The 22,184-nt window shown below is 42.0% G+C and overlaps 1 protein-coding gene and 1 long non-coding RNA gene across 3 annotated transcripts in view; one reads left to right on the forward strand and one right to left on the reverse strand.

The window, feature by feature from the left end:
* Nucleotides 1-16,234, reverse strand: part of LOC126940782 (uncharacterized) — a 28,352-nt gene extending 12,118 nt beyond the window's left edge. For both annotated transcript variants that reach the window (XR_007720912.1, XR_007720911.1), the window contains exons 1-3: nt 16,001-16,234; nt 9,646-9,930; nt 8,753-8,837 (exon numbers count right to left, since the gene is read on the reverse strand). This is a non-coding gene — a long non-coding RNA (uncharacterized LOC126940782). The remainder of the gene's footprint in view (nt 1-8,752; nt 8,838-9,645; nt 9,931-16,000) is intronic.
* An 86-nt stretch (nt 16,235-16,320) lies between these two features.
* Nucleotides 16,321-22,184, forward strand: part of LOC126940753 (elongation factor 1-delta-like) — a 110,066-nt gene continuing 104,202 nt past the window's right edge. Inside the window, exon 1 of the mRNA XM_050766924.1 lies at nt 16,321-16,556. The gene's annotated coding sequence lies outside the window, so the exon portion shown is untranslated. The remainder of the gene's footprint in view (nt 16,557-22,184) is intronic.

Genomic DNA, 22,184 nt, shown 5'->3' on the forward strand with positions numbered 1-22,184 from the left:
TTTTGCTAAGGTGTGTTTGCAGAAACAGAATGATGACTTAGTATCATACAGATTAAATCTATGAAGAACAATTGCTAAATAATAAAGCAAAAAATAAATATAAAAATTTTTTGTTGGCTGGATGCAGTGGCTCACTCCTGTAATCCCAGCTACTCAGGCGGCTGAGGCAGGAGAATTGCTTGAACCAGGGAGGCAGAGGTTGCAGTGAGCCAAGGTTGCACCACTGCACTCCAGCCTGGGTGACAGCAAGACTCCGTCTTGGAAAAAAAAAAAAAAATTTTTTTGTTGTTGTTTTAAAGTCCCTAGGAATTTTAGAATACATCCTAAATGAACAGCTATAAGTATATTTTGCTTTAGATAAGGTTTTCCATGTTCATTTTTAGGAAAATTAAGACTCCTTTTTTGAAAAAATAATTTACTCTAAAATTATACATTAAGATTTTAAATTCATGCTCTGATATATAAGTAGATTATGATCAAATGAACTGACACATTAATCTGGTCCATGACATATCAGGCTATAGTTGATTCACCACTCATTACAGTTTCATCTTTAGTCTATAGTCAAATCTAAATCCAGCTTTCCTTTGAGGGAAGAAATATTGAGAATTTTATTTATATTTATTTATAATACTTAAGTGTTTTAACATTTCCAAATTTCTTTGAAAGTATACATTTTGTTGATTCTCTGGCACTTTAGAACTTATAATTTAATATTTTTAGGCATATTCTTGAAAATTATTTATAATTTGTTGTGCTTTAGTTTAGTTTTATTTTATTTTATTTTTATTTTTATTTTTTGAGATGCAGTCTTGCTCCATCACCCAGGTGGTGCAGGCTGGAGTACAGAGGCTCCATCTCAACTCACTGCAACCTCCACCTGCTGGGGTTCAAGCAATTCTCATGTCTCAGCCTCCCGAGAAGCTGGGATTACAGGCACACTCCACCACATCCAGCTGATTTTTGTATTTCTAGTAGAGACAGGGTTTTGCCATGTTGGCCAGGCTGGTTTCAAACTCCTGACCTCAAGTGATACGCATGCCTCGCCCTCACAAAGTGCTAGGATTACAGGCGTGAGCCACCATGTCTGGCCTGTTTTGTTTTTAGAAACAAGGCTCCACTTTGTTGCTCAGGTTGAAGTGTAGTGGTGCAATCATAGTTCACTGCAGCCTCAAACACCTGGGCTCAAGCAATCTTCACTCCTGCACTTCCCAAGTAGTTGGGCCTACAGGCATGTGCTACCATGCCTGGTTAATTTTTTTTTTTTTTTTTTTTTTTTTTGGTAGAGATGGGATCTCACTATGTTGCCAAGGCTTGTCCCAAATTCCTGGCCCAAGTCTCTGGGATTACAGGTGCTAGCCACTGTGCCTGACCTATTGTGGTTTTAGTAGGCATTTTTTCATGATCTCAAATCAGAAGCTTTAACTATAAAATACTTAGAGCCTCTTACTATAGAACTTGGTAGGTGTTGATTAGAAAAGGCAGTTACAGAAACATATCATTTAGAAATACATAGTCCACAGGAAAAAAGTAATGAAATATATAAATATATCACAAGGAATGTACAAGGTCTCGTATCACTGTGCAAACCTGAAGCATAGGGAGCTACCTCCTTAGAGTAACTTTCCAAGCACCGTAAAGCCACTGCCAGACCACGGTTGGCCCACTGGGTAACAAAGGAGGGACTGTGTGCAAGACAGAAGCCAAGGACAATTCAGCCCAATGATGCTAAGAAGACTTGGACACACTTAACTACAAACTTTCAACCACTAAATCCCAACCAAGATGGGAATGCTCCCTCTTCTTGGCTGTCTATAACCCTCAAGCTGCATTTTATCAATCTGCCTTCAAAATGGCTGTTGAGGCCAGGCACAGTGGCTCACGCCTGTAATCCCAGCACTTTGGGAGGCCGAGGCAGGCGGATCACAAGGTCAGGAGATGGAGACCATCCTGGCTAACACGGTGAAACCACGTCTCTACTAAAAAAATACAAAAAAATTAGCCGGGCGCCTGTAGTCCCAGCTGCTCAGGAGGCTGAGGCAGGAGAATGGTGTGAACCCAGGAGGCAGAGCTTGCAGTTAACCGACATTGTGCCACTGCACTCCAGTCTGGGCGACAGAGCAAGACTCCATCTCAAAAAAATAAAAATAAAAATAAAAGGCTGTTGAGTTAAATTAACCTGATTTCAGATCAATAAATTGTTAAGAGAGAAACATGCTGTTAGAAGTTTTTACACTGTGCACACATAGAGGGACAATGCTGCCCTGATTTTCACCTCCACAGGCCTTTCCCTGCTGGCCAATTCCCTTATGAGCCCTCTGGGCTGCCTAGCTAACAAGTATACATGTAATTTTTCTCAGCAGAGCTGCAGAGTTTGGTCTACCTATTTTTAATGTTTCTGAGGATTAATTTCTGACAGCTCTGAAAATTCAATGAGTCCAGCTCTGAATCACATTGAGGGCTGTGGGTGCAGAACACAAAGCTTCAGGAACCTACCTAGAGCTGAAAATGCTGCAGTTGCGTTTTAGAATATAGCCATATACATGGTTCTTTCAGCAGTCACATGTCTTTTATTCTAACGAAAGCGGAAAGGTGCTAGCTGGAAATAACTGAATCTGCAAAGCTAGCTAAGATGATTCAAATCTGACAGAAACACTTCATCCTGACCCCACGCCTGTCCTGAGACAACTTTGCAATTTATTGAACTAATCATTAACGTTGCAGCACCTCTAGTTTTATTCCATCATTAGAATGACATCATTTGGAAGAAGTAAAGAAGTTGCTATCAGATTAAGTGGACCAAGACAATCAATTGAAGTTTCTTAAAGGTGAAAAGACAGCAGAAATTCTTGTCCTTAACTTGCCTACAAGATTTCCACTTGCCCACATATATACTATATATTCTTTTCAGTACCCCCCACGCCTATCACTTCTCATAGTCTCTACAGCTGGTTCCGTATTTTCATGGCAAATAAACTCACAGCTGTTCCAAAAACTCAAATTTCCAGGAAAATCATATAAAACAGTAATAGAAAAAGGAGGAAAAATTTATATCTTTTCAAATCATTCTTCTTACTTTATATCTTCTAAAAAAGAGAAACATTTATTCATTCATTTATCCTCATATTGAAAGGGGGAGAAAGATGTGCTCCCTTTTGCAATTTTTCATAATTTATGAAAGTGGTTTTTAAAATGTGGGTTAGTAATCTCTTTCGGATGTCAATGAGAACCAAAACTCCTACTAGGAAAATGAACATACCTGTATAAAACTTTGAATATAAATGTTTAGGGAGTTGATAACCACCTGTGGCCCATCTATATAGCCCATGTTATGAACTGAATGTTTATGTCCCCCTAAAATTCATATGTTGAAGATCTCATCCCCAGTGCGATGGTATTTGGAGATGAGGCTTTTGGGAGGCAATTTGGGTTAGATCAGATCATGAGGGTAGGCCCCTCATGACGAAATTAGTGGCCTTATAAGAAGAGGAAGAAAGTGATAGTCTTGTTAGAAGCATGTAGCACTGTCCACCACTTCACTGGGAGAGGACAAATGTAAGATCTACACATGGCGCTTACTTGGACTCTGATTTATGTGCTGCTTTTTTGACTGACTTTAATCTGGACCTCTTCCAGAATATCATTATACTATAATACACCATAACTGTGGGTATAACAGACTTCAATGCGTTCTGTGAGTCCTTCCAGGGAATTTCTCAAACCCGGGGGTTGCCTTGGGGACCCCCAGACTTGAAATTGAAATCAGCAAGGAGGGTGGTCTTGGAAACCCCTGAACAGTGCGTTTGGTGTCAGAAATGAAGGTGGTCTTAGAGACTCCCTAACTCTGCACTTATTAAACATGCTTAAACTTAAGACTTTATAATGCTATCAAAGAAACTAGTCACCTTTGGAGGATATTAGGAAAACAATTTTCTTAAAAGACTAAATAAATAAAAAGGCAAGCATTTGTTTTGCCTTAATTACATTAACTGCACATTTATTTGCCTTAATTATATTAACTGTACACTTACGATAATCAAATTATAGATTAGAGGAGGTGTACCTTCTTAAAAGTAATACAAGTAAAACAATAAAGCAACAATGACCAAAATGTAATATTACTATTTTGAAACCCTTAATAAATTAATAGATTTAGGCCCTACATATCAGCAGCTCTGGAAACCACAAAAAGAGGAACGACCAGATAATATATTTTTCCTGCTGAAAGAACACTACCACCTCCTTGCCAAAGGAATCAAACCTGAGTCTGATCAAGTACCTGAATCCAGTTATGAATTTGCAGGAAATAATGAGGACAGAGACAATTGTTAAACTGAGCAATAAGTATTATGCAGTCAACAAAATCCAGACTGTAGGAAACTCTATTGGTCAAAAAGTGCCAGTTCTGCAATGGAAAAATTGTAAAGAAAATAAAGGGATAGAAAAGGAATCTGTAGGCTGGTGTGGTGGCTCACACCTGTAGTCACAGCACTTTGGGAGGCTGAAGTGGGAAGATCATGAGGTCAGGAGATCGAGACCATCCTGGCTAACATGGTGAAACCCCGTCTCTACTAAAAATAGAAAAAATTAGCCGCGCGTGGTGGCACGTGTCTGTAATACCAGCTACTCGAGAGGCTGAGGCAGGACAATCGCCTGAACCTGGGAGGCAGAGGTTTCAGTGAGCCGAGATCGCGCCATTGCACTCCAGCCTGGGCAACAGAGCGAGACTCTGTCTCAAAAAGAAAAGAAAAGAAAAAAGAAAAGGAATCTGCAGACTAAAAAAGACGTATCAAATTATAAAATGGGGAAGATTCAATGATAATATCTAAGGATGAACATTTATTTAGGTGATAGAACTATAAATAAGTGTGAGGAAGTAATTGTTATAAGTCAGGCTAGCGGTTACTTAAGGCAGATATGAGGGAGCTGTGATTGCAACAGTGGGGGCTAGAAAAGTTTCATTTCTTGATTAGTTGGCTGAGTGGTAGCTACAATAAAATTCTCTTATGTGATTTATTAAGCTACACATTTGTTTTGTATGTTTTTCTTTACCTTGTGAATTTGACTTTTGGTTTCTTTACTTTTTCTGTTTTTTGAGACAGGGTCTCACTCTGGTTATTGGCTGGTCACGATCATAGCTCATTGCAGCCTCAAACTCCTGGGTTCAAGCAAACCTCCCACCTCAGCCTCCTGAGTAGCTGGGACTACAAGCACACACCACCATGCCCACCTAATTTTAAAAAATATCTGTGGACACGTAGCATCACTATGTAGCCCAGGCTGATGATCTTGAACTCCTGGCCTCAAGCGATGCTCTCACCCTGATCTCGAAGCACTAGAATTATAGGCCTGAGCCACCACTGCCCAGCCTGAGGTTGATTTTTTAATTCAAGGGCAAGGCTTGCACTTACCCCCACTAAATTATATTCATCTCATATCTCTGGATTCTTAAGATGCCTTTGGATTCTCATGCTACTCAACATGATTGTTATTCTTCTTGGCTTAATGCTATCCACAAATTCAGGGGCAAAGTATCTTCACCAAAACAACGAATTAAAAAAAGAGGTTGACAACCTAAATTCTGGATCTTGATTTGGGTGGTGCTTGCACAGGTGTATATATTCATTGTAACTCACCAAACTCTACACTTAAAATAGGTCCATGCCTCCCTCATGTTTGCTTGTTTGATTTGCTTTCCTTTCCTGACAGCAGGAGTCATTCATTGTGACTCATCTATGATCATGCAAACAACCAGCTGAAGATGAGGGAACAACTTGTTGGAAGGAACCTAAGGCTCTTCATGACCATTTGGGGTACAGCTACTCACTGCCTGGGAATGTTTACCTACAGGTTTTAGGTGAGAGAGAAACAAACTTCTTTCATTTTTAAGCCACAGTATTGTCAGGGGTATTTGGAACAGCAGCACAGTCTATTACTCTAATAACTCATATGCCTTCAGGTGCCAAGCAAGGAACAGAAATATACAAAGAGGCCAGGTGTGGTGGCTCACGCCTGTAATCCCAGCACTTTAGGAGGCTGAGGCAGGCAGATCACTTGAAGCCAGGAGTTCAAGACCAGCCTGGCCAACGCAGTGAAACCCCCATCTCTACTAATACAAAATTAGCTGGGCGTGGTGGCACTAGCCTATAATCTCAGCTACTTGGAGGCTGAGGTGGGAGAATCACTTGAACCCGGGAGGCGGAGGTTGCAATGAGCTGAGATCATGCCACCGCACTCCAGCCTGGGCAACAGAACGAGACTATCTCAAAAAAACAAAAAAAGAAAGAAAAAGAAAGAAAGAAAGAAATATATATATAAAGAGGGCCAGGCGCGGTGGCTCACGCCTGTAATCCCAAATCCCAGCACTTCAGAAGGCCGAACCAGGTGGATCACTTGAGGTCAGGAGTTCAAGACCAGACTGGCCAACATGGTGAAACCCTGTCTCTATGGAGAATCACTTGAACCTGGGTGGCAGAGGTTGCAGTGAGTCGAGATCATGCCACTGCACTCCAGCCTGGGCAACAGAGTGAGACTTTGTCTCAAAATAAATAAATAAATAAACAAACTAACAAAGGGGCAGGAGTAAGACACTGAGAACTGTGGTGAGTTAGTACATACTGTCCTAAAAACACTCAAAAAAATTGTAATTTTTAAAAGCATTCTGTACTGAAAACAAAATGCAGAGTCAAATTCTACCTGATGGCTATAGTTTGCAAACCTAGGTTAATCAGGACAACTTGAGTAACATTCTTCTTCCAGCTACAAATTCATGTTGTCTTGCACACATTTCTTCTCTTTGTATAGAAGTACATCATAAGAGACCTAAGCAAATGACTTATTACAGTCCATGTTTTCTTGATTAGGATATAACCTAAGCTGCTATCACATGGAGACTTAAAAATGCGGTGGCTCAGATAAAATGCAGGCCTATTTCTCTTTAACATACAGCCTGCGGGGGGAGATAGGTGTTTTTTCTTCATGTGGCCATCCAGGGACTCAGGGACCCTCTGGGCTGTTGCTCCACAGTCCCCTGGGTATTGTTCTGACTATTTGGATGACGTTCCCTCACCACTTTCAGACCGCAGAACAAGGAAGGAGAAAGTGGAGGGGAGCAATCCAGGGACCAGACTGATGGCTCCTTCTTACACCCCATTAGCCAGAACCTAGTCATGTGGCCACACCCAGCCACAGTGGAGGGCAGAAAGTGGAGTCTCTATATAAGCCATCATGCTCCCAATTAAAACTCGGTGGGTGCTTTTAATAAAAAGATGAGGAGAATGTTTATTGGGGAACAATTAGCCGTCTCTGCTACATATTCACTAGTCTAATCAGTTTCCGGACGATCTGATGCTATATTCTTCAACAACCTCTGTTGAATTCTTGGTCTTCACTTTTTATTAGGAGCAGACTTTGAATAACCCATTCTAGACTCTCACTCAGAATCATTGTCAGGTTCATCAGTCTTACTTTGCAGAAATGAACTCTTTTTACTTTGGAAAACTGGAGTTTGCTTTTATTTTTTCCCATCTCCCTAGAACACTCACTCCTCAGGATTCTTCAGAGATCAATCCCTTGGTGATTTCCATCTCAACCACTCCTGATGCCATGGAATATCACTCTTACTGGTCATGCGACAGAAAAATAAAAAAGTAAAGGAAAGAAATGAAACTATTTCAACTAGTCTAGTGAATAAGCAAAAACAAAGAGTGTCTGGAAATTTAAAAGGGGAATTAAAATTCTTTTTTTGTTTTTTTCGAGATGGAGTTTTGCTCTTGTTGCCCAAGCTGGAGTGCAATGGCATGATCTGGGCTCACTGCAACCTCCACCTCCCTGGTTCAAATGATTCTTCTGCCTCAGCCTCCCAAGTAGCTGGGATTACAGGCACCTGTCACCACACCCGGCTAATTTTTGTATTTTTAGTAGAGACGGGGTTTCACCACGTTGGCCAGGCTGGTCTCAAACTCCTGAGCTCAAGTGATCCGCCTACTTGGGCCTCCCAAAGTGCTGAGATTACAGGTTTGAGCTACCTCGCCCAGCCAAAATTCATTTTTGAGAGAAGTTTAGCTACATCAGGAAAAGGTTTCAAGTCATTTATTAAACAATGGATAATGATTTTATGTCAATCTTCTTTATATACATGCATCCATAGGGTTTTGTTTTATTTTATTTTACCATAACTCAAGTTAACTAGAATTGCGAACATCAGCTTCTCTGAATAATCACTACGAAATCTTCCAAAAGCAAGGCAAGGGCTATAATCCTAGTCTAAATTTTTGGCTGTCCTCCCAATTAAGTGTCAAAACAATCACTTCCTTTGGGATAATTATTCTTTATTTTACTGAAGAGCCTTTTTAGTGGTTGATTCTGAATAATTATATATCATGCTTGACTTTCCTTGCATATAATGCGAATTTTTTTTCTTATTCTCTATGGTAACTGCTAAAATATTTCAAGCTTATTTTTTCTCCCTCTTAAATACCTATCTAGTTTTCTGGGGCAGGAGGAATGCGGAAATACACAAAGGCAGAGTTAGTATAGGAAGTTTAGGTTAAAAGAAACATACACAGTCATACTTCAGTACATGCAGGGGATTGATTCCAGGACTCCCACATATACTTGTGCATACTTTGTGGAAGGTAGATAGGGAAAGTCAGCCCTCAGTATATGTGGGTTTACCATGAATTCTGTATTTATCAACATGTTTGGTTGAAAAAAATCTGTGCATATGTGGACACCTGCAGTTCAAACCCACCTTGTTCAAGGGTCAACTGTATTTCAAGCTTCATGTCTCAAAATCCCCTCCACACTTCATCCACATTGAGTCCACTTGCTTTTTCCTGAAACACATATACATTGTTACACCCTGTGACTTTCCCGGTGTCCTTTATTCAACAGGGAATGTCTTCCCCTTTCATTCTCAGACTATTGATTCTCATTCATCCTTTATTGTCAGCTCCAAATCCACCTCCATCATGACATTTTCCCTAAGCATTCACAACACAATCAAGTGTTTCTGTTTCAGCTAGTAAATAGTTGCCCACTAACTTTTCAAAGACAGTGTGTGCAAGTGAATTTTTTTTATTTTTAAAAAACTTCATAGTTTTTACATTTACACTACACCCAAGATTATTCTTTTTCATCAGGCTACCACTTTTGTGGTCGCTATCTGCTGGTATGGTTCCTTTCTTGAAATTTAGGCATAAGGTAAACTGATTGTCCTACAACAGCAAGAAACCCCAGGCTAGCTGATTGAAAATACCGGCGTCTAGCAGACAGCTCAGCACGAAAGCATTTCGGTTCCTCTCCAGTCCTATCCTTGATTGGCTTTTCATCCAGAGAAACAGGTCCCATAAGCATCCTAAGGGACATTAGATCACTGTCTCTGTGACTCTGCCCAGCCATGTTGGAAAGAAGGAAGCCTTCTAGAGAAGTCTGCAGAGCCATGGCTAGGGGGTAGAGTTGACGGACGACAACCAGTTGAGCTGACCCAGCAACACACTTTCTGCTTCTCCAGGACTGTTTTCCACATGCTATCATGTACGACCCAATTAGGTCTGTGCTTTTGCTCAAATTATTTGCTTCTGAATGTAGTTAGAAAACTATAATGTTCATTTGCTTTTGCTTCTATCCGTAAAGAATACTTACGCATTTAGAGCTCTGTTTGGTTGGTGCTGATCGTATTTGATAACATTCACAAAATAACTTGTTTATATTCATTTTCTCATTTCTTCCAACTCATAATAACTCCTTGGGGAGGGACAACATCTGCTCCTTCGAGATGAATAGCTACAGCCTTCCGGATGGTTTCTCCAGGCTTCAGACTCCAGGGAGCTCAGCACTCTCCAATTCTTTTGGATTCCCTAGATTTCTGCACAGAAGTTTATGGAAAGCAGAATTGTAATGCTGAGGTGTTAATTAGCTATCAGAAACCTGTGAAAGAGAAAAGAAATGAGCCTAAGAGAAGATATTAAAAAAGAGAAAGACACAAGGAATATTTACAAAAGATTTCAAAGACCTTTAAAATCAATAATAAATTACCTCCTCAGGGATTAAAAATTCTATAATGAATATTAAATTTCTTCTGCTCCCAAGTATTTAGTGTCTTTACTGTTAAAATATCAATATTGTGTTTTCCTAGACTGAGACTTTTAAATTCCAGGCATTTAGATTTAGAATTCAATACACAGCTTATTAAAGTGTGGGAAGCGTTAATGTAATTCTCTAATGCTCTTATAACTATGTCCCAAAGCCCGAGAGCACATATGCTATATGGGCCAATTAATATCCAAATTTCATAATGCATGTCAGCACCATAGGCAATTAGAATTTAAAAAAAAAAAGATTACCTTTCCGATGCTAAAATGACATTGGACATTTAACAAACATTCATGGAGGGCCTACTGAGAGTGGAAAGAGAGTGGGGAGGGGGGTGAGAATAGAGAAGAGAATGAAAGTAAGGGGAGGGGAAACAAGGAAATGACCAAAACACTGTGCAGGTTGAGTACCCCTTATCTGAAATGCTTGGGACAAAATGTGTTTAGGATTTTGGATTTCTTCAGATTTCAGAATATTTGCATATACATGAGATATCTTGGGGATGGGACCCAAATATAAACACAAAATTTGTTTACATTTCATATTAGACCTATACACATAGCCTGAAAGTAATTTTGCACAATTTTTTTTTTTATTTGAGACTGAGTCTCACTCTGTAGCCTAGGCTGGAGTGCAATGGAATAGTCTCGGCTCAGTGCAATCTCCACCTCCTGGGTTCAAGTGACTCTCATGCCTCAGCCTCCTGAGTAGCTGAGACTACAGGTGCGTGCCACCACACCCGGCTAATTTTTGTATTTTTAGTAGAGACGAGGTTTCACCATATTGGCTGGGCTGGTCTTGAACTGGCCTCAAGTGATCCACCTGCTTCAGCCTCCCGAAGTGCTGGGAGTACAGGCGTGAACCACTGCATCTGGCCAATTTTGTATAATATTTTTAGGAATTTTGTGCATAAAACAAAGTTTGTGTACACTGAACCATCAGAAAGTAAAGCTGTCACTATCTCAGCTACTGTGGACAGTCTGTGGTTGTTTGGGATCACCATTACTCCTGACTTTTAATTTACATGCTACTGATAAGCAACCATTTTCTTACACTTATTCACACATAACTACTTAACAGAAAAAAATGATTTACCATTATTACAGTTTAAAAAGAGTGTTTGGTGTAACTAAGCATCACAGGAGCATCATCAGAACACCTGTATCAGCTGTTAAACCAGCAGCAACAGGCCTGGTGTGGTGGCTTGTGGCTGTAATCCCAGCACTTTGGGAGGCTGAGGCAGATGGACCACTTGAGATCAGGAGTTTGAGACTCGCCTGGTCAACATGGTGAAACCCCATCTCTACTAAAAATACAGAAGTTAGCTGGGCATGGTGGCATGCTCCTGTAATTCCAGCTATTCAGAAGGCTGAGGCAGGAGAATAGCTTGAACCTGGAAGGCAGAGGTTGGTTGCAGTGAGCCAAGATTGTGCCACTGCACTCCAGCCTGGTGACAGAGCAAGACCCTGTCTCAAACAAACAAAAAACAGAACAAAAAGCAACAACAGATAACAGTAGGCTTTCGATCTCCACATATGATGCTGTATTTTGATTTAAAGGTTACTAAACATTATATTTTACTTTTTTAATGAGAAGAAACATCAGAAGTAGTTGAATGACAAGGAAGTGGGTCTTCTAGGGATGAGGAGTTATTCAGCTGGGTGATTTTTTATTTATTTATTTTTATTTTTTGAGACGGAGCCTTGCTCTGTCGCCCAGGCTGGAGTACAGTGGCGTGATCTCGGCTCACTGCAACCTCCACCTCCCGGGTTCAAGCGATTCTCCTGCCTCAGCCTCCCGAGTAGCTGGGATTACAGGCGCGTGCCACCATGCCCGGCTAATTTTTGTATTTTCAGTAGAGAAGCGGTTTCACCTTGTTGGCCAGGATGGTGTTGATCTCTTGACCTTGTGATTCACCGGTCTTGGTCTCCCAAAGTACTGGGATTACAGGCGTGAGCCACCACGCCTGGCCTCTGCTGGGTGGCTTTTTAAAATGTTTCCTCCGGAGTCATCTGCCTCATTAGCTTTAGTTTTTGTCCTAGAAGTCTCTTTGATTTTACAGCTGGCGTGATTTCTTGCTTTGTTATGAGTGCACCCTGCTCTAGTCCTTCAACAAATAAGCCCATCGCACATTTTCACCATGTCATCTAGAGGCGTGAGCCACCGTGCACGGTCCTATGTCTTTAGTCACTGTGTTCCAAGCCTTGGAAACAGCACATACAGCATCCTTCATGCCAAACTCCTTTTAAAAACCTTCTACACTCACGCCTCTGTTCAGTGCTGCTAGTATGCTTTTCAAGAAAGTGTTCTTATAATCACTCTTCATTTGATATTTGGTCACATAGCTGAATTAATGAAGTCACATTTTTGGGGAAAGTATATGGCATAAATGATTTTTTTTAATGAGAATTTCAGCAGGAGAATGAGCAAGTCAGTGGTCAAGGAATAACAATATCTTGCAATAGTCATTCAGTTCAGCTTTTCTGCAGTGAGCACTAGCCAACCACTGGTACAAAATGTTTGTGATACTAGTCAGGAAAGACATCCCTGCTGATCCATGCCTTTTTGTTAGCATAATAATGGACTAGTAAGAAATTCATTTCTTGAAAACAGCCAGGGATGCAAGCTTTTGCCTATTACAGCAAGTTTACCCTTATGTGTGCTGGCTGCATTAGCACATCCCTGCACAGTTATTTTGTCCTTGGCATCCTTAACTCCCACAGGGGCTGTCTCATCAGCTGCAGTCAGTGTCTTTCTGGGGCGATAATACTAAAGCAGTGATGTTTCATCAGCATTATAGACTTGTTCTGACGTCAGATTTTAATCAGCCATCACCTTGGCAAACTCGTCAATGAATTTCTCTACTGGGGAGAATTGCTTGAATCTGGGAGGCAGAGGTTTCAGTGAGCTGAGATCTCACCACTGCACTCCAGCCTGGGTGACAAGAGCTAGACTCTGTCTCAAAAAAAAAAAAAAATCTGCTGCCGCATGATCAGATGCTTTATTACGACTAAAATCTTTAACAATTTAATGCTGTGTTTTTTCTTACGTTTCTTCAATCAGACTGTTGAATATCACAGTTTCCTTCAGTTTTCAGTTCATCTTGAATAGATGTTTTCTTGTTTCATGACCAGTATACCATCAAGTGGCATGTGTTCACTGCAAAGCTGACAGATCCACTTTTTCAATACATGATCAAAATCTGCATTTTTAGCTTTATGCAATGTTTTCCCATTTTTCATTAACTTCATCACTTTCAGCATAGAACTTCAACAGTGTATCCTTCTGATTCTTCAGGTCATATATGATGGTCATTCCTACCCCATTCTCTTCCGTAAGATGTTTCATACACCCTGTCCAGATTCTCCAACAACTAAAATTTCTGTGCTATAGATTAACATAAATGCTTCCTGTATTTCTTATCATTGTTACCCATGGGGTATTTCCAGGCCCTTTTGACATTTTAAATAATATTTTATACCATGGAGCAGAAAATAAGCAAACAAACAAAAAACACAGTGAGCAATGCACTTGACCCAATGTGGGGCATCGTGGGGAACCTGCCATGGGAGAGTCCAGCCTGCACATGTGCCATTTTATTATACAAGGTGGGTGTGCCCACACAGGGAAGTCTGCGTGTGCATGAAAAAAAAAATATCACAGCTGATGGGGGCTGCAGGGGGTCTTCTCTCCCCTGGGGACACTAAGTAAACTGTGTGCTGTATACCTGTGTCTTGACTGTGACCCATCACATAAGGTCAGGAATGGAATCTTCCACTTGTGCCATCAGGTCAGTGCTCAAAAACATTCAGATTTTGGAGCATCTCTGATTTTGGATTTTTTGATTAGGAATGCTCAACCTGTACCTGCATTCAAAAGGTGTTTAGAATCCCATAAGGGATGGAAGGATAAATGGAGTGTAAAGGAAGGTACCCTCAGTATGCTGACATTTGTATACTGACAATAGAAACAGGCAGCCTCCTGTTTTTAAATTGTAGAGTCACTTTTTATGAAACCTGGAATCCAGGGCTTTGCTGAACAAACTCAATTGAAGAGCTAAGATTAGTAGCTAAGTTTTTTATCCTAGAGCTTGTAATATTTCAAGCTCCCAATCAAAACACAGAAAAACTCCAAGTGAAAAAACAGGTTTCACTTGCTACTGCTGAGAGAGCTTTTGTAGCTCAAGAGTTCTTTGCACTTGTAAGGAAGCTTTACAACTCAAAAGGCTGACAATATTGATAATATAGGATCCAAGGTCAGTAGATGGAGTTTCATCCAACCTCCCTCACTTAGAAGACATACAGCCTTGAGCACATCCCCTTCACCTCTCTGAGCTTCAAAGGAGGCAATACACAAAAACTGTTTATACATACTATAAAGTTGGAAACAAAAGTCAGTTGGTGTTACCATTGTTTGCTTATATGATGACGATTGAGACCATTCACCAAAATCACACACTACACTAGGGATAGAAATGATCCAGAAGGAATAGAAAATTTACTTCCTAATTAGCCTGTGCCTCTTTAACTGAGCTCTAGTTTACAGTTCTACTCTGTCCTGTAACTGTCCAGCTTCACTTCCTGTCACACCTCTGACACTCAGCCACGCTGACCACTGCTGAAACATTACACATCCTTCAGCTCCTTTACGACTGTCTTAGCACCCTAAACCTGCACTTTGTTTACCTCCCTAGAATGACACCTTATTATATTATAAACTGTTCCCTCAACAGACTGAGAACTCCTTGATGACAGAGATCATGCATTATTTATCTTTGTACCGATGTCAGAGTAACTTGATAAACATGGATGTGGATTGTTGAATGAATGGATGGATGCTAGTACATAAGTCATAATTTCTGCCCACAAAGCAAGAATTGTAACATACTCCAAATATGTGCTTATGTGGATTTCCCCACAGCACTATCACTTGGATACTTTTTTTTTTAAACAGTGTCTCACTCTGTCACCCAGGCTACAGTGCAGTGGCACCATCATGGCTCACTGTAGCCTCAACCACCCGGGCTCAAGTGTTAATACAGTTTTGTTTATTTTACTTTATTTTCACGACGGATTCTTGCTCTGTCACCCAGGCTGGAGTGCAGTGGCACAATGTCGGCTCACTGCAACCATCACTTCCTGGGTTCAAGCAATTCTCCTGCCTCAGCCTCGCGACTAGCTGGAATTACAGGCATGCACCACCATGCCCGGCTCATTTTTGTATTTTTAGTAGAGATGGGGTTTCAGCATGTCGGCCAAGCTGGTCTCAAACTCCTGACCTCGTGATCCACCTGCCTCTGCCTCCCAAAGTGCTGGGATTACAGGCGTGAGCCATCGTGCTCAGCCAATACATTTTTAAATATCAGAATTATTGAGATACTATTCACATTCCATAAAGTTTAGCCCTTTAAAATGTACAATTCAGTGGTTTTTAGAATATTCAAAGTTGTGCATCCATTCCCACTATCAAACTGCAGAACACTCTCATCAGCCTAAGAGAGTCCTATCCATTAGCAATCACTCCCCAGCCCCCCCACCCCCAGCAACCACCAGTCTACTTTCTATCTCTATATTTCTAATTGATTTCTTGCTATACAATATACATAGCATTATATATGAGAATGCAACTCTTCTCTGCACAGAAAACAAATAAATGCTGAGGTAGCTTTGATTTAGCATCAAAATACAGAATCAATCTGCAATCAGCTCTATGACCTTGGACAAGTTGTTTAACTGGATTTAGTTTCTTCATAAGATAAGTCTAGAGGTGTGTAAGGACACCTTCAGGTTAAAAAACAAACAAGCAAAAACAAAAAAAAGCCTTGGTGACAATTCCAGTGCTCCACCCCAGACAACCTTTCCTGGGCTTCTGTGAGAAACGAATTTATACAAACAAGATTTCACACCACAGCTGCCGCGGCTACTGTCCTCCCCGCGCAGAGCTCTAGAGATGTTTTCTCCTTTTCTTTTCTTTCTGGCCGTCTATTTATCTCTGGGCTGGCAAGGAGAGGGAGAACTGCAGCGCCCAGGAGCGGAGGCCGAGCGCGCCGGTGCCCGCAGGAAGCCTCGCCCAGCGCGGACCGCACCCTCCCGCGGCGCCCCTGGAGAGGCCGCCAGTCTCCGGGCCGCCAGCAGCGCGCGCCCCCGGCGTGGGAGGAGCGCGGCGAGCAGGGGCGGGGCCAGCGACTCCCGCAGCCAATCGGGGCGGCGGCGCGTCCTTGGGGGTCCGCGGCTCGCCGGGCGCGCACGGGGCGGGGCTCCGCTTGACCGTGGCGGTCGCCGGGCACCAGAGCCCGGGCGCAGCGAGCGCAGCGCAGGGAGCGCAGGCGGCGGCGGCTCCAGGTCACCGGGGCTCCACCGCTCGGCGCAGCGAAGTAGCCTCCGGCGGTGGCAACTACGGCGGCGGCGCCGGGGCGATGCTGTGGGTCTCGTTGGGCGCCGGTGTCCTGGCCTCTTCTTCAGGTACCCAGCCCCGCTCGCCCCTCGCCCCGGGGAACCGCAGCGCCCGGGAGGCAGCTTTGTGAGGCTGTGGGCTCCGCGGCCGGGGAGGTGGGCTGGGGAGCGGGTGGGTGGGGCCGGGCGGGGCTGTGCGGTCAGGGCCGCCTTCACTCGGAGGAAGAGGGTGGGGACCGAGGGAAGCGGGCGGGGGTGGGAGCGCTGTCTCCGGGCTGCAGCTGATGGCATCCCCGGGCTCCGTCCTCCTCCTGCCTCCATGTGGGTTGAAAGAGGTTTTATTCCAGGAGAAAGTTTGATGCCCAGACTTGAGGAGCCAGACTCGGGGGTCCCTGAGGTCCGCGCCTTTAAAGAGGCAGCCCACCCTGCCTCGAGCAGCATTCCTGACACGGGACCTTCCTTGAGAAAATTCCTCTGTGGGAATCCCCCTTGGGTAGGGGGCTTTGTGGAGATGGCACCCAGAGCCCGCACAGTGTGGGTTTTGCTTGAAAACAGTGCAGCAGGTAGTCAATGGCCCCGTGTTATCTCCCGGTAGAATGGACTCGACCAAGATCTGTGCTCTAAAGAGCTTCAAAAATTTAAATCTACCTTGCCGTCTAATTAAACATACCCAAACACTATTGTGTCCAAGGTGCTAATAATTACTCTGTCGATTCTTTAATATTTTCTTACTGCCCTTGCTTTCAGTCGGCTTTTGCAGTTTTGGAAAGGGTGCTGTGGATCGTACCAAAGTGGGCAGAAGTTATGACTCACCTGTCAGGGCGATAGCCCAGTGCAAAAAAAAATACAGAACACATGCCTGTCCACTCGAAGATAGAAAGTTTCAGCCTTCAAAGCAAGATAGATTAAGTGGGGGTTATTTGCTTTACAAAACTTCCTCCAATGTAGAGAAGTGATACTTAGAGTTAAAATGGAATTTTACACAAGATTGTAGGAACATATCTGTCATAAAGCGGCTCAGGGTAGAGGTAGTGACATGTAGATATCGCATAGTCTTGCCATTAAACAAATCTCAAAAAATGCATGTTAAATTCTGCATCATTCTCACTGATCACACGTGGTTGTTCACATTTACATTTTAGCTTTCTTATCAAGACGTATTCCTACCATAAGACAACTTCATAATTCCCTCAAAACACCTTAGCCAAGGCCATTTTGTGGTCCGTATAATTTACCCCCTTGCTAAAAAAAATATCCGTAAAAACATTTACATTTAAGGGAATTTCCCTAGTGGTGACACAGTAGTGTCTATACATTGAGCACGTTCTATTCACCAGACACATTACTAGGTGTGGACATATAGTAATACTTTAATTCTCGCAATCAGTCTAAGGAGGTATTATTATTAGTTTCCCTATTTTTGAATTTAAAGAGTTAAGGTAATTTTGCCAAGATTATTGGGCGTGTAAGTGACAGAGGCTGGATTTAAACCTGGATCTGTTTGGCTCCCTGCCCATGGTCTATGCTGTCTCCCAGTTCTTCTTGAGAGTTGCCCTTATTGTAATGCAGTGGCAACATATGCTGTCTCTACTGGCCTGGTGCATCAGACCCTTTACAGAGTGTTTTCTCCCTCTGGAAACCCCCACTGTGTGCACATGTACTGAAGGATAACACTGGCAGTCTCCAGACTCTCCCTATCCCATCCCCAGCATAAAAATCAGAGGAAATATCCAAACATGTAAACCCACCTCATTCTTTCAGATAAGTTGTCCCCAGAAGACAGGTAACCAAATGTTTCCCTTACTGGCACTTAAGGAGCAGTCTCTACCCTCTCAATCATCCAAGTCTATTTTAGCTCTGCATATGGAAGTACACCCCATCGGTTGGCAACAACACATCCCCTGCAGCGTTCACAATGGCACGCTCGTTCTCTTGTACCAACTGTCAGAGAATTTCTGACCTGGGCCAGGCTACCTAAAAGGAAAGACTGAAATAAAGTCCCTGGGGAAAGTGGTATTAGTTCCAGGGAATCCCTGAATTCTCCATGCAGGGCCCTAGAAACAGAAAGCAGGCCTTCTGCAGAGTGGGAAATACCACGTATATGGTGCAGTCTATTTTCAACACTATTGAAATATGTGTTCACCATATAAAACTGTGCCTGTTGTCTTGGTGATGGATGTAGCCACACGCCTATTCCTGATTTGATACTCACTTTTACGTTAAAGTAGTTGTTGCTTGGCTGAATGGTGTCAAAAACTGATGTCACAATTGTGACAGTATGTTTTGAAGCTGTGCCTAAAAAATTATTTCTATTATAATCTACATCCATTGTTTTATAATTTATCTTCCCTAGAGGTGTGTGTGTGTGTGTGTGTACGTGTGTGTGTTCTCTTCCTTGGTATGGTTTTTAACTGTCTCTGGTTCCAAAATAATTTGCAGTAGTAAGCTTTAAAAACAAGTTCGTTTTTGAGCTGTGACCATATGCTGCCTGGAAACGTATCCTTATAGTTGGCATTTTACTCATGTTACTCTTATGCTAAGAATCTCAAAGTCCCATATGCATGCTTTGAGATTTCAAATGGACCCTCCTGTCTAAGTATTTCACTCCATTCTTGGTAGCAGTAGTAAGGTTTGAGTTTGGAATACAGATCCAGCACGTCACTTCTAATATCTCTAAACTGCCAAAAATCAAAGCAGCACCAACTGAAGTTGGGAAAGAAGAACATGAGGCTTTCTTATCACACTCTTACATCAGAATGGAAGGTGTGCCCAAAACATTGTTAGAAATAAGAGTGAATAGACCTTTTGAAGTGACCAGTGATCTGCAAAACTATACCAAATTATTGAAATTGTAGTTTTTCTGACATTGTGCATTTGCAATACCTTATTAACTTAAAACTGTCCAGAATCGACAAACTTCCACTCTGTATGCTATTCTCTTTCTAAAACTTCTTATTAACTAGCAATCCATCTTATTTCTATATTTCATCAAATTAAAAATGCCACCAGTTGTAAGACATAGCGTTATTTTTCTGCTATACACAAAAGAGAAAATATTGCCAATTTTATTATGACATTCCACTTTAAGGATATTCTTCCATAGTAATGCATGAATAGGTCACACTAGTCTCTCATTGCTTTCAAGTTTCCTTCATCTCTTCCTTGGGTTTCGATACATTTTCCTGCCAGTGGCATTGGTAGCATTGCTTGGGGTGTGACGGGTCACTTGCGTGAATCTCGGTAACAAACTATAACATAGCGTCATTAACTTTTGTGTTTCTTTATTCAGTCTGGTAAAGCATTTGGATCTTGCTTTGTAAAATGATATGGAAATGCCAAACAAAGACAAATGTTTCCTTTAGTAATAGAACGTTTATGTCACACTGCTGTTTTGGTGCCTTCATGCATACACAGTAATGCCTCCTTGCAGTGCCAAATGATAGTGTAATCTTTTTGAAAACCGTTTCAGTGGCAATTAAATAGAACACGTGCAGTGCCAACAATGCCCATAACTCAGTAGAAGTGAAAACAAAATGAATAGCTGTGACCAAGTTTATGCACGTGCAGGGACATGACAGTTGTGCTGTGAGTACTGCCAAGTTGTAATTTTAATATACCATAAATGTTAAGACATACCTTGATTTCAGGGATGTTAAAATGTGAGAAAGTAATCTTATCAGTGAAATATGCTAATCTGTGTTCACTTAGTTTCATGATCCCTAACCTGATTACATTTTTTATGTATTCATTCATTCATACAGTTATTCATGGTGTTAGACTTCAAACTGCAGGAGGGCGAGGACTTTTTCTGTCTTTTGTTCTCTACTATATACCAATTGCTTAGGACAGTCTGTTATACATAGTAAACCTGCTCAATAAAATAGATAGTAGAACGAGTGAGTATAAAATAGATAGTAGAATAAGTGAGTAAATATCCTCCATGGGAGCCGTGGAGACACATTGAGAAGCTCACTACCCTCCTGTTGGTTAGAATACATATTCTTAAAATTACGACACTGACAGGAATGCCAAACGTGAAAAAGGGGAGCAGGCCAGCATGCAGTCCTTGATTTCATTTGCAGGGTCCTATACCAAATATGCCATTACAAAGCTAGTTTAGGATAGAAGAAATTCCATTATATCTTTTATTCATCTTTATCATTGAAGGATTATATAACAACTTACATCTTGGTTCTGTTGTATGGTCTAAAATCATTAATTTCTTGAACTCTGTACTTAGTCCAATTTTACATACTTGTCCTATTGTACATTTAACATCTACCAGAATTAATGGGGAAATGTCTGTAGGCCTCTCTGAAGCAGAAACTCAATACTCGTGACCTTGCTTGGAAATACATCCCCAAGAATATATATATATATACCTACCTAGGTACTTTGCCCTAGAGTCCATTTTCTAACCCCCAAAATGGCCATCTTTACATTTTGACATGTTACGAAGAAAAAGAGAAAGAAACCTTGCTGGGCAACACAGATCTCCATCTGCCAGTGCCTCTGCTTCCTCACGGCTGCCGCCTGCTCAAGCAGAGTGCACATTTAGACCAAGGACAGGATGCTGGATGAAGATGCCAGCAGAAGGAATGGCACAGAAACTAGCTTAGCACCCTCTCTGAAGCAGTCCCAGGATCTAAAGCCAGTCAGTATCTCCCAGATAACCCCTCACTCAGTGTAGGAGCTAGACTTGCAAAGACACACCCAGCTTCCGGTCCCCTGAAATGTAGGACCTTTGAACATGTATCTTACATAGTGAGGCCACTAGTGGGTTCCAGCCTGCTAGCTCAGGGGAAGATAATGTGGGCAGAGTGTCCTTATTGCCTGTCCCCAAGTACGGTGAAGCAATGTGGCGTGGTGGTGGGTGCTGTGAAGCGACATGGTAGATAGCCAGAGCTTGCCCTTTCATATAGTAGAAAATAATGATTAATTGAATCTTTTTGGTTATTCACTAAAGGAACTTACATATAATTGCTTTTATTAAGTATTGTTAACATGGACCAGACAAGGTAATGTAAACAACAAAATGCTTAAAACTTGTTTACTGAGCATAGAGGGTGGGATGAAAGAAAACCCAAATAATCTTAGCTGCCAATTCTATCATTATGTGGGGTGTTTTAATAGTACCCAGGATTTGTTTTAACCAGGTATGGTAAAGCGTGCAGACACAGAAATGACTGTCATGAAGGAATTTTATTATACTCAGAGTCCCCTAGAAACCAGAGGTACAGCATGGCACGCCACGCAGGGGGCACACAGGGAAGCAGCAGGTTCAGGCAGGAGGCAGGGGGAACAAGAAGAAATGTGGGCTAGAGCCTTACTGTGGTTTCCATGGGAAGGAATGAGCAAAGCAGGGTAAGCAGGTTCAGGATTGGTTAGTTTGCATCATTTTAGCAGGCTCTGAGGTACAGGGCTGTCTCTAGTTGTCTGGTACGTGGCCCTGGGGTGATGAAGGAAGGAGAATAGTGCTCCAGAGTATGAGTCTGATAATGGAGCTGGTGGGGTGTGGGCTCTGATTTTGTTGGTTTGCATATGGAGAGGTGCTTGCAGGTGAGTCCCTTACTGTGTGCAGGCATTGGCTAACCCTGGGAGGGGCAGTCCCTCCAGACCAGCAAGGCCCCAAGGGGTCAAAACATCAGAATACTGAGAATAAAATTCATGGTGGATGTATGGGGATTTTTGGAAAAC

Source organism: Macaca thibetana, chromosome 17, assembly GCF_024542745.1.
Source record: "Macaca thibetana thibetana isolate TM-01 chromosome 17, ASM2454274v1, whole genome shotgun sequence".
In the NCBI taxonomy this organism is placed as follows: Eukaryota; Metazoa; Chordata; class Mammalia; order Primates; family Cercopithecidae; genus Macaca; species Macaca thibetana.